Genomic DNA, 12,462 nt, shown 5'->3' on the forward strand with positions numbered 1-12,462 from the left:
GCCGCTCCCACGCCGGCCGGGTGGGTCGCGTCGGCTGCCGACAGTCGTGCGCTCGCCGCGGCCGTCCTAGCCGCCGCCGCCGCTGCCGCCGCCGAACGCCGTGAGAGAGCCGGCCCGGCCGACCGCCGCAGTCGGAGCAGGAGCGCCGCTGGTGCGACACCATCCGGGGACGCCCCAGGCGGCGCTGGGGACGGCTGCCGGCGGAAGTGGTGCGGTGAGGCCAACCCGAAGCGGAGGACACGGTCCCCAGCGACCGTGTGCCGGCGCGGGCCGGTCACAACCCAGGCCCAGCGTGGCAGGTTACGGCCGGCCGGCCGCAGTGCCCAGCGACGCCGACCCAGCCAGTACCAGTCGCCCGCGGCCGTGAACTGTGCAGTGCCCAACGGCGGCTACCCAGCCAGTACCAGTCGCCCGCGGCAGTGAACCGTGCAGTGCCCAACGGCGACGACCCAGCCCGTACCAGTCGCCCGCGGCAGTGAACTGTGCAGTGCCCAACGGCGGCTACCCAGCCAGTACCAGTCGGTGGCGGCCGTGAACTGTGCGATGCCCATCGCTGGCTACACGGAGTGATAAACAAGATACGGTTAGCGGCCTTCTGACCGTGACCCCCTGAAGGATAGGAAATCGGGTCCAGCAACTGATCATTGTCTACAAATCCGCACGAGCATTGGATTAACGCCAGTTGGTGGAAAATCCAGCGGACGTGCTCCAAAAGTTAAGGCCAGGCGGGGAGCTGCAGTCTGCCGTGTGTCCGACTCCGCGCCAGTCGCCGTTCACGTCCGTCCCCTTCCCTCACGTGACATCGCCGCAGGCCGCGTGACCGGCGCCTCGGCCTCGCTTGTGTGTCTCGCGCCGCGGGGACGCGCGGTTCCGGGCGAGCCGCCTCGCTGGCGAGCCGCCTCGCTGTCGGCGGCGCCCCAGCTGGGAGCGGCGGCAGCTGCGCTCCCAGTCAGCTGCAGCTGCCGGCTGCGGCACCGCCGAGCCACAGAAAGGTGAGGGCTGGCGCCGCGAGCGGCCGCGGCCTGGCCGCTGGACGTCCTGAGCGGTGCCGAAGGCGCACCAGGCAGGTGAGCTGACCGCTGGGGGTCGGCGGAGGGGGGGGGGCGGGAGGGGAGGGGGGTTCGGCGGGAGGCAGGTGAACTGACCGCTAGGGGGTCGGCGGGGGGGGGGGGCGGGGGCTGACAGCTGGGGGTCGGCGGGAGGCAGGTGAACTAACCGCTTGGGGTCGGTGGAGTCGACAAAACCGGAAAGAGCAGCGCGTGTGCACAGCGTTGCATGGCGCATGGAGTACGTCATGCTTTTCCATGCAATCCAAACAGTGCATCCAAAAAAGTAACATTGGATAACCAAAAAACGACAAAATTCCAGAAAAATTTGGCATTTGACCTTCCTTGCGCTGATCGCTTCAGGGCAGAGCCCTCCTTAGCCGGTTTGCGAAAATGCTTGCATGGGTTGTAATGTCAACGATTTACTTCTTTAGTCTGTCATCAACTTGTGCCCATGCGGCTTACTGATGGGAGGAGCGGCCTTCTCACTTGCATGAGAGGGTTTGCTGGTCCAGAAAATGCGTGACGTACGTCGGGGGTCTACTGGTATATAGTCTACCTCCTTATATAGTCTATATATACCTCCCTACAGTCCACATATAGCCTACCTCCTTACCTAGAACATCAACTCCTAGTTCAAAACGGGGCATCCCAAGTCAGAAAAGGGGCCTCCTAAACACCAAAGAGGGCCTCCGTATCCTGGAACGGGCCTTTTGATGCAGGAAAGTTTTCCTGAGTCATTCGGAACGACTAGCTCAATTGTCTGGCCTCCTTGATCTGAATATTGGTGAGCTATGTGCAGCTACAAGACCTTTAGCTTGGGAAAAGGGGACCTACCAAAATTTTGAGGGAAAATACACTCTTGCCTCCCCCTTTCGGCGGGCAGGAAGGATGTCCCTTATGTACACCTGCTGCACCACCCCTGCTTCAATACGTGATAGATTGCAGAGAATGGTTTCAGCGTTGTTGGTGTTCCTTTCGTTTTGAGGCCTTTCCGAGCTTGGTATCCTATGTTGACGATTCAAAGGCCCGTTTTTCGTGGATTTTAGGCACCCTGCGGACGCCTCAAACTGCGAAGAAGTACTAGAGCCTTCGGGCCCATGGAACCCCACTACCTTCAGAGAGAAGGCATGGTCCAAAAAGCCCCTCCATTGGCTACGTCACTGGTATTATCAATTGATCTGGGACCGTGCCTTCTCACGAGGGACCGAATTCTGTCAATGAGTAGCGATAAACTCGGATACAAAGCGATAAACGGCCCGCACACATGATCCAAGGACACCCAAAAATCTATCTATGAAGATATCTTGCTACGCTCGCACCCGCTGTTTCCTTGCATGCGAGAGCTTTTCCCACGGGTCGCCTCCTGGACACGTCAATGGCTTATTACTGCTCACACCCCCAGTTATTATCACGTCTACCCCGCGTAACAAAGGAGGAGCAACGCCAACCGTTAGTCAAAGCGGCCCCAAAGCGCTCGGTCGGTATGCACGGACGGCGCGGGTCTGTGGCCGAGAGCGGCCGCGGCGGCCGACCCGGCGGCGCCCGGGCCGCCCGCCGCCGCGCCCGCTCCCACGGCTGGGAACGACCTGACCCGCTCACCGCTCGCAGTCACCCGAGCGAGCCGGGGGCCCGGCGGCCGCGGTGTTCGCACAGTGGGCACCGCGGCGCGGCCGGGGGCAGCCGCGGCGATCGGCAGAGGGTGCGCCACGACCGCTGGACCGGCGCCGTCTGGGCATGGGCGCCGAGGGCCGGCGGCTGCGTGATAGCTCGCCCCGGCTAGGGGCGTCCGGCCAGCGCTCGGTTCACGTCGGCTGGGGGCCTCCAGCTGCGCTCGGTTCGCGTCGACTGGGGGGGTCTGGCTGCGCTCGGTTCACGTCGACTGGGGAGCGTTGGCTGCGCTCGGTTCACGTCGACTGGGGGCGTCTGGCTGCGCTCGGTTCGCGTCGGCTGGGGGAGTCTGGCCGCGCTCGGTTCACGTCGGCTGGGGGCGTCCGGTCGCGCTCGGTTCACGTCGGCTGGGGGCATCCGGCCGCGCTCGGTTCACGTCGACTGGGGGCGTCCGGTCGCGCTCGGTTCACGTCGGCTGGGGGCATCCGGCCGCGCTCGGTTCACGTCGATTGGGGGCGTCCGGTCGCGCCCGGCGTTGAAGCTCTGTTCGTGCGAGGCTGTGGAGAAGGCGGCGTCTTCTACGTGCACGGTTGTTTTCGGCGTCGTGAATAAACATCTTTTTCCTAAAAATTATTTAGTTTTGAACGATTGTGATGTTCGTGAGCCATATAGCAAGAAAGAAACAGTAACTACACCAAAATAGAATCGACAGGAGTAAATGCCCTTTTTATGACCTTTTTGCTGTTACGCTACTTAGCACTTTAGCCTTGACTCGGTACTTTGAGATGCCAATGCACTGAAGCTATGCTAAAATTGAACAAGTTTTTCGCCAGGTGATATGCATAAAGGGTATCACAAAATAACAGTATGCCTCCTTTATTCGTTTCAACATTTATCCGATGTCATATACGAGGAACCCAATAGGTACTGAGGACACTGCACTGTAGGACAAGGCACTTGTGTCTTTTGGTATGAATGTAATGCGGCTGATACATATTGTCATGGACTGGTAGTAACCCGTCATTTATCAAACACCACATTTCTGGTTTTGAGTCGACTCCGATTCCCATTCAGAGAAATAAGTATCAATCATACGACGAATTTCCAAGGCCACTCAGCGCCTGGCCCAGGGGCACCGCCAGCGGAAGATGAGGTGGCGAAAGTCCCTTCCCGTCTGGGGCCTTATTTGGGCCTGGCGGCAGCAACAGTCCTATTCCGTGGCTTCTGGACCACCGGACCATCGGCTGGCCGGCGCAGGCATGATGTCCTGGTTACGTCCCTGAACTGGCCTGGCCTGGCTTTGGCGATAGCGCCCGGCCGTTGGGTGACGTCCCGGCGTCGCTCCCGCCGCAGCCTCGTCCCAGCAGCGCTACACGGCCGTCCTCGCCGGCTCGCGCGGCAGCAGCAGCCCGCCGCAGAGCAGGACGCCCAGCGCGACGTGCCCGGCGAAGTGGAGCGAGCCCCAGAAGGCCATGACCTTTCCGCCCCGCTGCAGCAACGCAGCCACCATCGTGTAGTGGATCAGCGAGACGCCCAAGAGCCAGGCGACCGCGCTGTACACGGTCGAAGCCTGGAACGCAGAGCGGCGCCGACTGTAGCGGGCGGATTCGTTGGTGGCAGCAGCGACGTGCGGGGCGTCCGCAGCCCCGCTGGTGGTCGACAGAACGTGGGGGCCAGGCTGGTGGGGCTAGAAGCACGGATCTATGACATTCGAAGTGGGAAAATGGGCTCATTATCACTTTTCGTGGAAGGCAGTCATTTTGTTAAGTTTAACTTTGCTCGTAAAGATGTTAGCATGCACACCGCGGACCACAATCGGCCCAGAGACGACCCCGTGCTGTCTGGTCAGTGAGATATTGCCTCTCGGGTTGCCAACAAACGCCAAGGGTTCGTGAGACCGACCTTTCCTGTAAGACGGGGTCGCAGCCGCCGCTCCCAGAGCCGCTCCGCCACCAGCGCGAGCGGCGGGATGATGGCCTGGTGCAGGAAGCCTGGCCAGAGTCCGTGCCAGAGCGCCGACACGAGCATTGTGAGCGCGACGCGGCCCCAGCGCGGCCCGCCGGCCCGCCGGTACACTGCCCAGTGCAGCCAGTGCTGCACCTGCATGTTCCAGCAGCGCGCCGTCGCCGACAGCGTTACCGCTCGCCAAAAGGTACGCACGCGCACGGTGCGCACCGCCTCGAAGTCGCACGGCGCCTGCCGCAGGGCGGCCGGGTCGGCCTGCATGTGCAGCAGCGCCTGGTAACGTGTGGGTCCGGCGCCTGCGCGCGCGCCGGCCGCCGTCGGGTAGGCGCCCATCCCAGCGGCGATCTGGCCCACCTCCTGGCCGAGCAGGGCGACCGACACGATCAGGAAGAACTGGCCCGCTTCGATGTGCATGCGCAACAGCTGTGGCCAGAACGGGCCGGTCAGGTGGAGCGTCTTGTAAGGCCAGAGCGTGCGCAACACCAGCCATGCGGTGGCGAGCAGCGGCATCAGACGAGCTCGCCACAGAGCCGCACGCACGCAGGCGACGTGCTGCCAGAACGTGCCGCGAACGGCGTCGCGGTACGTCAGGTACGACACGTAGTGGCAGCCGACCGTCAGGTAGCTGAAGGTGTAGTGAAAAATGTCGCCGGCCGATGGCACCACCTCCGTCACGGCTAGCTGCGCGCGCATCTCCGCCATTCTATCTTGCTCTGGGTTGGCGTTTCTGGCCGCGCCATCGGCGCTGGCTGGGTCTCGATAATCTCTGTCTCGCTGTAGATCGTCCGAACCACGTTCCGGCTCACTGTCGCCCCGTCCCAGATCGGCACCACCCTCCTCCAAATCGGCGCCGCCTTGGTCAAGATCGACGCCGCCCTGCTCCAGATCGGCGCCGCCCTGCTCCGGATCGGCGCCAATGCCGTCCGGCTCGCCGTCTGCCGGTGCGAGCGGAGCACCGTCGAGCTGCGGACGGCCGGCGAGCCGCGCCAGCTCGGAGCGCAGCCGCCAGCCGGTGTGCACCTCCAGGCTGACGCCGATCAACTTCAGGCAGACGGCCATCTGCAGCAGCGTGAACGGCAGTGGCAGGCCATTGCACGCCACGGCGAGCGCGTGCACCAGCAGCAGCTGGCCGAAGGTCACCACGGCGCTGACGACGTGGACCCACCTGGAACACGGGCTCAGGCGGGTTAGCCAATACCGCCGCCTCGTCCGGCACCGGCGCCAGCGGGGGCTCCTGTGGCCTGCGTTCGCGCTGCAGAAAAAGACTGAAGCACTGAGATAACGCCTCCCCAGGGAAAAAAGGCTTGATTGAGCAAACCCAGGATCCTACGGGCGTTTCGTCGTCTCGTGAGACCTGTACACAAGCGGACTGGGATGTTCTGCTAAGTGGTGCTGTGCTTGCACGGTGGTGCTCTCTCTACTCCTGTGTTAGGCCTAGATGTTCTGTGCGCTCTGATGTGGACTCACCACCGATGAAGCAGACATCACGGAGCCGACGACATACTCGCCTAGGACCCGGGCTGGCCCAGTCAACTCTCGCTTGCTGGGTAGCCGAAGAGGAGGTAAATCAGCGCATCACAATTTTGACAGCTCAGATGCTTGGTCTGCTCAAAAGCAGGCAGTGACGGAAGACGTCATGGCATCACTGGAAGCCTGAAACTGAACGCTTGGCACACAACTAAGCTGTGAAGCTGTTCAACTGCTGCTGCAGTACATGATGTAGAGTGTGTGTATGCGCGTGGGGGGGAGGGGGGAGAGGGGGGAGGCATAAGGGGAGACCGGAGGTCGCAGAGCTCGGTACCTGACCGGCCACTGACCTGTGGCTGACCCAGCGGTGGATGGCCATGTTGGCCAGGCAGACCAGCAGCGGGAGCAGCAGGAGGCGGCCGCAGAACAGCGCCGCTCCGGTCAGACCCAGCGCCGTGGCGGTCCACTGGCGCGCGCCGGCCGAAGCCCAGCCGGCGGAACAGCACGCCAGCGACCAGCAGTGGCGCCACGGCCAGCACCCGGCTCAGCGCGTTGAGCGGCGCCGATAACGACGGCAGCATCGCGCGGCGGGACGGGGAGCACGCGAGCACTCTGTGCGGCGCGAGCCGAGCCGGCGCCGCCGCCGGCGCCGCCGCCGCTGGGTGAGATAGGGCACACGCCGAGTGCGGGCCTTGGCTCGCCGCCGCCCATCACGCAGGCTCGTAGCCAGAATTTTACCCAGGAGGGAGAGCGGAGGGGGGGGGGGGCGAATGTTCATTGTTGCGAACTCCTGCAAATTTGGACCGAATTCCTGCGAAATCGCTCAGTATCTAGTGTAAGCATCTTGGTTTGTGAGAAGGGGGCCCCAACCTCCTCTGGCTGCATACCTGGTGTCACGCGCTGGGCGTTGGAACAATGGAACCCTTTCACCGTCGCCAGGCAGCTGGACCCCGTTCCCACATGTATTTTGTCCGACCCGCACTCCCGTCGCGTCAACGCAAACATGGAGAACACGCATACGCACGCACACCGAGTGGCAAACGCACTGGTCATGCACAGATTCCTGCGGCGGAGGTGGGGAGCACGCCGGCACCTCGGCGGGCCCGGACCGCGGGCGGCATACATCGGCCGGGCACGTCGTGGGGTCCCGCCGGCCGCTGCCGCCGGCTCGGGGGACAGAGGCAGTGACGGACGATCGTGAGCGGTCAGCGGCGCCGCCGCAGCTCGCGCCATCACCGGGACGGGCGGCAGGCCCGGCCCCCACACGTGAGACGTGCCGTGCGGCGCTTCCTGCGACGGGTGGCGCAGGACGTGGCGGCACAAGTCACGGGGTCGACCGAGTCTGTTTGAGGGTGGTCTGACGGTCTTGAAGCTGGGTCAGACAAGACATCGAGCAACACAGGATCAGGTCAGATCAGGCTGGGTCAGACAAGACATCGAGTTACATAGGATGAATGCGGCTGCACTGGCGTCACCAAATCTTCTATGGCACAAAGCCGGTGTTCTTATCGCTTTTGCCTTTGCGCAGATTTACAACATGGATTTCTTTCTTTCAACGGGGCTCAGTGACAAACAACTGCGTAAAATGAAACACCTCTAGAAAGTTACATGTTAGACAACATTGTCATAGCCGCAGATTGGTAGGGAAAGCGAGCACAAGTGGTGCAGTCGTCGCCGGCTTGAATTAGATTTTCTATGTGCGCCCGGACAAGGCTGCGTATCGCCACGAGTGAAGGCCAGCGAGATGCGCAGCATCAATTATTCATGCTCATCCAATAAATCAAGTTCATGGGCTAGCCGCCACCGTGGAGAATAAGATGAGACAAATTTTCTCAGCTTTCTGGAGGTTTTGCATGGAGCTCATGGAAACGTGGCGTGGAATGAATTCGCCTACAAGAGGGCCGATTCATCCCTATCTGGGGTCCGTGGTGGTCGGCGCGGCTGGACAGGACCGTCTTCACGCAGATCTCTGTTTCAAGAAAAACGTATAGGAGCGCCGCTCTCCTTGTTCACAGAAGCGGCTCAATTTTCAGGTTTAAAATCCTACTATAATTGCTTATTCGTATTCTGTAATTGCTTCCATTCGTCGGAAAATGTAGAGCGCATTGTTTTGTAGCACGTTTTTCTTGTGATATTCCTACCCAGAAATCGTTTATCTCTACCTCGAAATCTGATGGATCAGCGTCATGGGCTATCTGCCAACGCAGAGTAGTGCCGGAGCTCCTCCACCTTCTCCGTTACTTGCCTCTCTCGAGCGTCAACTTGACACTGACCGCTTTTCCAGTTTCAATTTTTGGAAGGGTGCCTAGCTGTCAACCCACTTATGTCTTTGAGGGTCAGAAATACGTGCTCGCAAAACTGCTGATTGGCTGGAACATGTAAAAGTGGTACAGTTTATCATTAGGCCGGTTTGACCTGACAACCTTTTAAACGTAGGTCAATGCCGTGTATGGGTACCACCTGCTGAGGTCGACACCGGCTGGATCAAACGATAAATTATGGGTTAATCTATGAATTTCACAGAACTAGATTGCATTATTTTCCTTCAAAAGGCACGAATAAAAAATTCACCAGAATCCAAATTTGCCTTGCCCACACATGGGAACAAACTGAAGCTTCGAACACTTATTTATGAATCTCTTTATAATTGCCTTCATATGAGCTAGTTTTGCCTCTTTAGGGATTTTGAATTGGGCTGAAAAATTATAACGCTTTAATATCGTTAATAAGGGAGCATTTTAGTTATGCTATTGCGTATTGGACTCGACATGATGTGCCGTTTATGAAATGAGGTTAACGATTTTTGGATTTTTCGGGCGCGTCGACTGCCGCGGCCGTTTTGCTGTCATTTATGAAAAGGTGTTGTTACGCATGGCTTATATTTCATATCTACGTCCTGGATTGGACCTGCGAATTTGATCCATGAATGGCTCTATCGCCAGCACACAACATAATTTATGTGACGCCGCAACAAAGGAGACACCGGATTTATGTGACCACACAACTGGCATTGGACAAGCATGACAAAGCGCGTGGCCGGAGTTCCAGCACCTGCATCCCTCCTCAAACAGCTGCAGGCGGTGCTGTTTCGCAGGAACTGACTCCGCTCGAAGGCCGGGGCGCCGCAGTGACGTCATCTCCGGTCCAGCCACCGTGACCAGATTCCCAGCACGGTCCGGCGGCCGGCAGCTGTTCGCGATTCGCTGTGTCGGACGCTCGGCTGCGCCCAACAGCTTGTATTCTGGACTGTGCAGCAAGCTGATCGCAGCTGAAACTCGACGTGTCGAGTGCATTTCAATTAATTATCTACGTTTTATTTCATTCAACGATGTGATTTTCAGTTATTTCATTTATTCCGCATTCCACTGTCCCACGCTGTAATAATCGCACGGGCAGTGCGTTCATAGTTCCCCCAACTTGTGTTGCGCTCCCCACACATGCCGCAGCTGAAAAATCTGCACGGCGGCATGTTTGATTCATACGAACGATGTTAGAGAGCCTAGCATTCGCCTGGACATGATTTCGCACGTGCCTCGGTCGCGAGCTGAGGTCGGGAAGGAGCACTTCAGCCGCTGTAAGACCGCCCTGCTCAACACGCGGGACGAGCGGGGCGCAGTGCTGACCCGGGGAATATTTTTAGAAATTTGATCTGAACCCTTTGAATGGATGAATTTCTGGGATCAACGCTCACGCTAAGCAGTGCTTGTTGTGTGAGCCCTGACCCCTACCATCCGATCGCGCAATCCCAGGCAACGGCAGAATTTGGTGGCGAAAGCTTAACGTGCCGCAATGCTCGGCACGGTCCGTCCTGCCCCCCGACATCAACTGACCTTTAGCGCAACCGCTGCCACCGGCCGCAGGCCACACCTGTCAAGGGCAAATAGCGAGCGCTTGAAGCGACCCGAACCCACCCCGCCGCGGGTGGGTGAGTCGGGAGGCAGGCGCTCTAACCAACTGAGCCGCCGAGACGGGAATTGGCCTGGGTTGTAAAGTAATGAATGGTAGATGCGATAACAGGCCAGGTCTAGTTAAGGATTCACTCCTTACGTCAGCGTTCGCAGGGCTGTCGAAGTTGGCCCGAGCGTACACTTGGCAGCTGATGGTGTGTTTTAACATGTTGTGCACATGATAAAGGGCCCAACAGCCGCAGGTCTTGCATCATGAGAACCTTACGATAGCAAATCCAAATTCGAATTTAAACTAATGTGCGTTTTTCTCTTCTAGGACGTGACACGCAACCATGCAGATCAAAAATGGCAACGTATCGCAAGCTCTCCAGCAAACCGAGGTAAGAGTTTTAACACCGGAGAGGAAATGGCGTGCAGGTACGCCCGACCACGTCAGCCCTGTAGCTGGCGGTCGGTGTTGTAGTGGCAGTACGCCAGACCACGTCGGCCCTGTAACTGGTGGTCAGTGTTGTAGTGGTAGTACGCCAGACCACGCAGTCCCGTAGCTGGTCGGTGTTGTAGTGGCAGTACGGCCCGACCACGTCAGCCCGTAAGTGGTCGGTTGTGTGTAGTACGCCAGACCACGTCAGTCCCGTAGCCAGTGGTCAGTGTTGTAGTGGCAGTACGCCCCACCCGTCAGCCGTGCCGGTGGTCAGTGTTGTAGTGGCAGTACGCCGACCGCGTCACCCTGTAGCCAGTGGCGTGTTGTAGTGGCAGTACGCCAGACCACGTCAGCCCTGTAGCCACTGGTGGTCAGTGTTGTAGTGGTTACGCCAGACCGCGTCAGCCCTGTAAGTGGTTGTCGTGTTTAGTGGCAGTACGCCCGACCACGTCAGCCCGTAGCTGGTGTCGTGTCGTACTGGGCAGTACGGCCGACCGCGTCAGCCCGTAACTGTGGTGTCGTGTTGTATGGCAGTACGCCACCGCGTCACCCTGTAAGGGTGGTCGGTGTTGTAGTGGCAGTACGCCCGACCGCGTCAGCTGTAACTGGTGGTCGTGTGTTGATGTCATTACGCCCACCGCGTCAGCCCTGTACTGGTGGTCGGTGTTGTAGTGGCAGTACGCCCGACCCGCGTCACCCGGCTAACTGGTGTTCGGTGTTGTAGTGGCAGTACGCCCGACCACGTCAGTGTCCGTAGCCAGTGGTCAGTGCTGTAGTGGTATAGACGCCAGACCACGTTCAGTCCCCTAGCTGGTGGTCGGTGTTGTAGTGGCAGTACGCCACCACTCAGTGTCCTAGCCATGGTCAGTGTTGTAGTGGTAGTACGCCCAGACCACGTCAGTCCCGTAGCGGTCGGTGTTGTAGTGGTATACGCCAGACCACGTCAGTCCCGTAGCCAGTGGTCAGTGCTGTAGTGGTAGTACGCCTACACGTCAGTCCCCGTAGCCAGTGGTCAGTGCTGTAGTGGTAGTACGCCAGACCACGTCAGTCCCGTAGCCAGTGACGGTGTGTAGTGGTAGTACGCCAGACCACGTCATCTCCGTAGCCAGCGGTCAGTGCTGTAGTGGTAGTACGCCAGACCACGTCAGTCCCGTAGCCAGTGGTCAGTGCTGTAGTGGCAGTACGCCCGACCACGTCAGCCCTGTAGCCAGTGGTCAGTGTTGTAATAGCAGTACGCCAGACCACGTCAGCCCCTGTAAGCCAGTGGTCGGTGTTGTAGTGGCAGTGCGCCAGACCACGTCAGGCCCTGTAGCCAGTTGTCAGTGTTGCAGTAGCAGTACGCCAGACCACGTCAGTCCCAGTAGCCAACAGTCAGGATCAGTGTTGTAATAGCAGTACGCCAGACCGCGTCAGTTCTTGTAGCCAGTTGTCAGTGTTGTATTAGCAGTACGCCAGACCGCGTCAGTCCTTAAAGCCAGTGGTCAGTGCTGTATTAGCAGGACTTAGACACGTCTCATTTGGAAATACAAGGACAGCCAGATCTCACCACTCATATCCCATACTTTTTGCGGGGGCACAAATTCTTGTTCGCCCTGAGGTGCCCTTGTACGAACTAAACATCGGACTGTCGGTGGATTTGTTCCGAACTGGCTACCTTTTTAGACACAAATAGTTCGTCGTGACATTTCAGACCCTGTGCAAAAAATGGTCCAGAACGTTGATTGCTGGATCGATAATGTCACCTTCCGCACCAACTAACATCGTATATCGAATAGATCTACATTTTCCCGAATCTTGTGGGAGACATATCTCTTGCTGAACATGGCAACTCTGCGCTAAAAACACCTGTCCAACCCCGACGAGACCCGCTCTGACGTCATCCGCCCGCTCGGCCTGCCAGGCGGACGTTCACGTGGCGGCGGGGTCGGCTGGGGAGGAGCTGCAGGAGGTGCCGCCGCTGCCACCGCGGCTCCGGCTGCGACCCCAGCCGGTGCCGCAGACACCGCCCAAAAGCGCCGCCCACCACCGGCCAGGTGAGTTCGCT

This window comes from Pollicipes pollicipes, unplaced genomic scaffold (assembly GCF_011947565.3).
Source record: "Pollicipes pollicipes isolate AB1234 unplaced genomic scaffold, Ppol_2.1 Scaffold_4002;HRSCAF=4701_pilon_pilon_pilon, whole genome shotgun sequence".
Classification (NCBI taxonomy): Eukaryota; Metazoa; Arthropoda; class Thecostraca; order Pollicipedomorpha; family Pollicipedidae; genus Pollicipes; species Pollicipes pollicipes.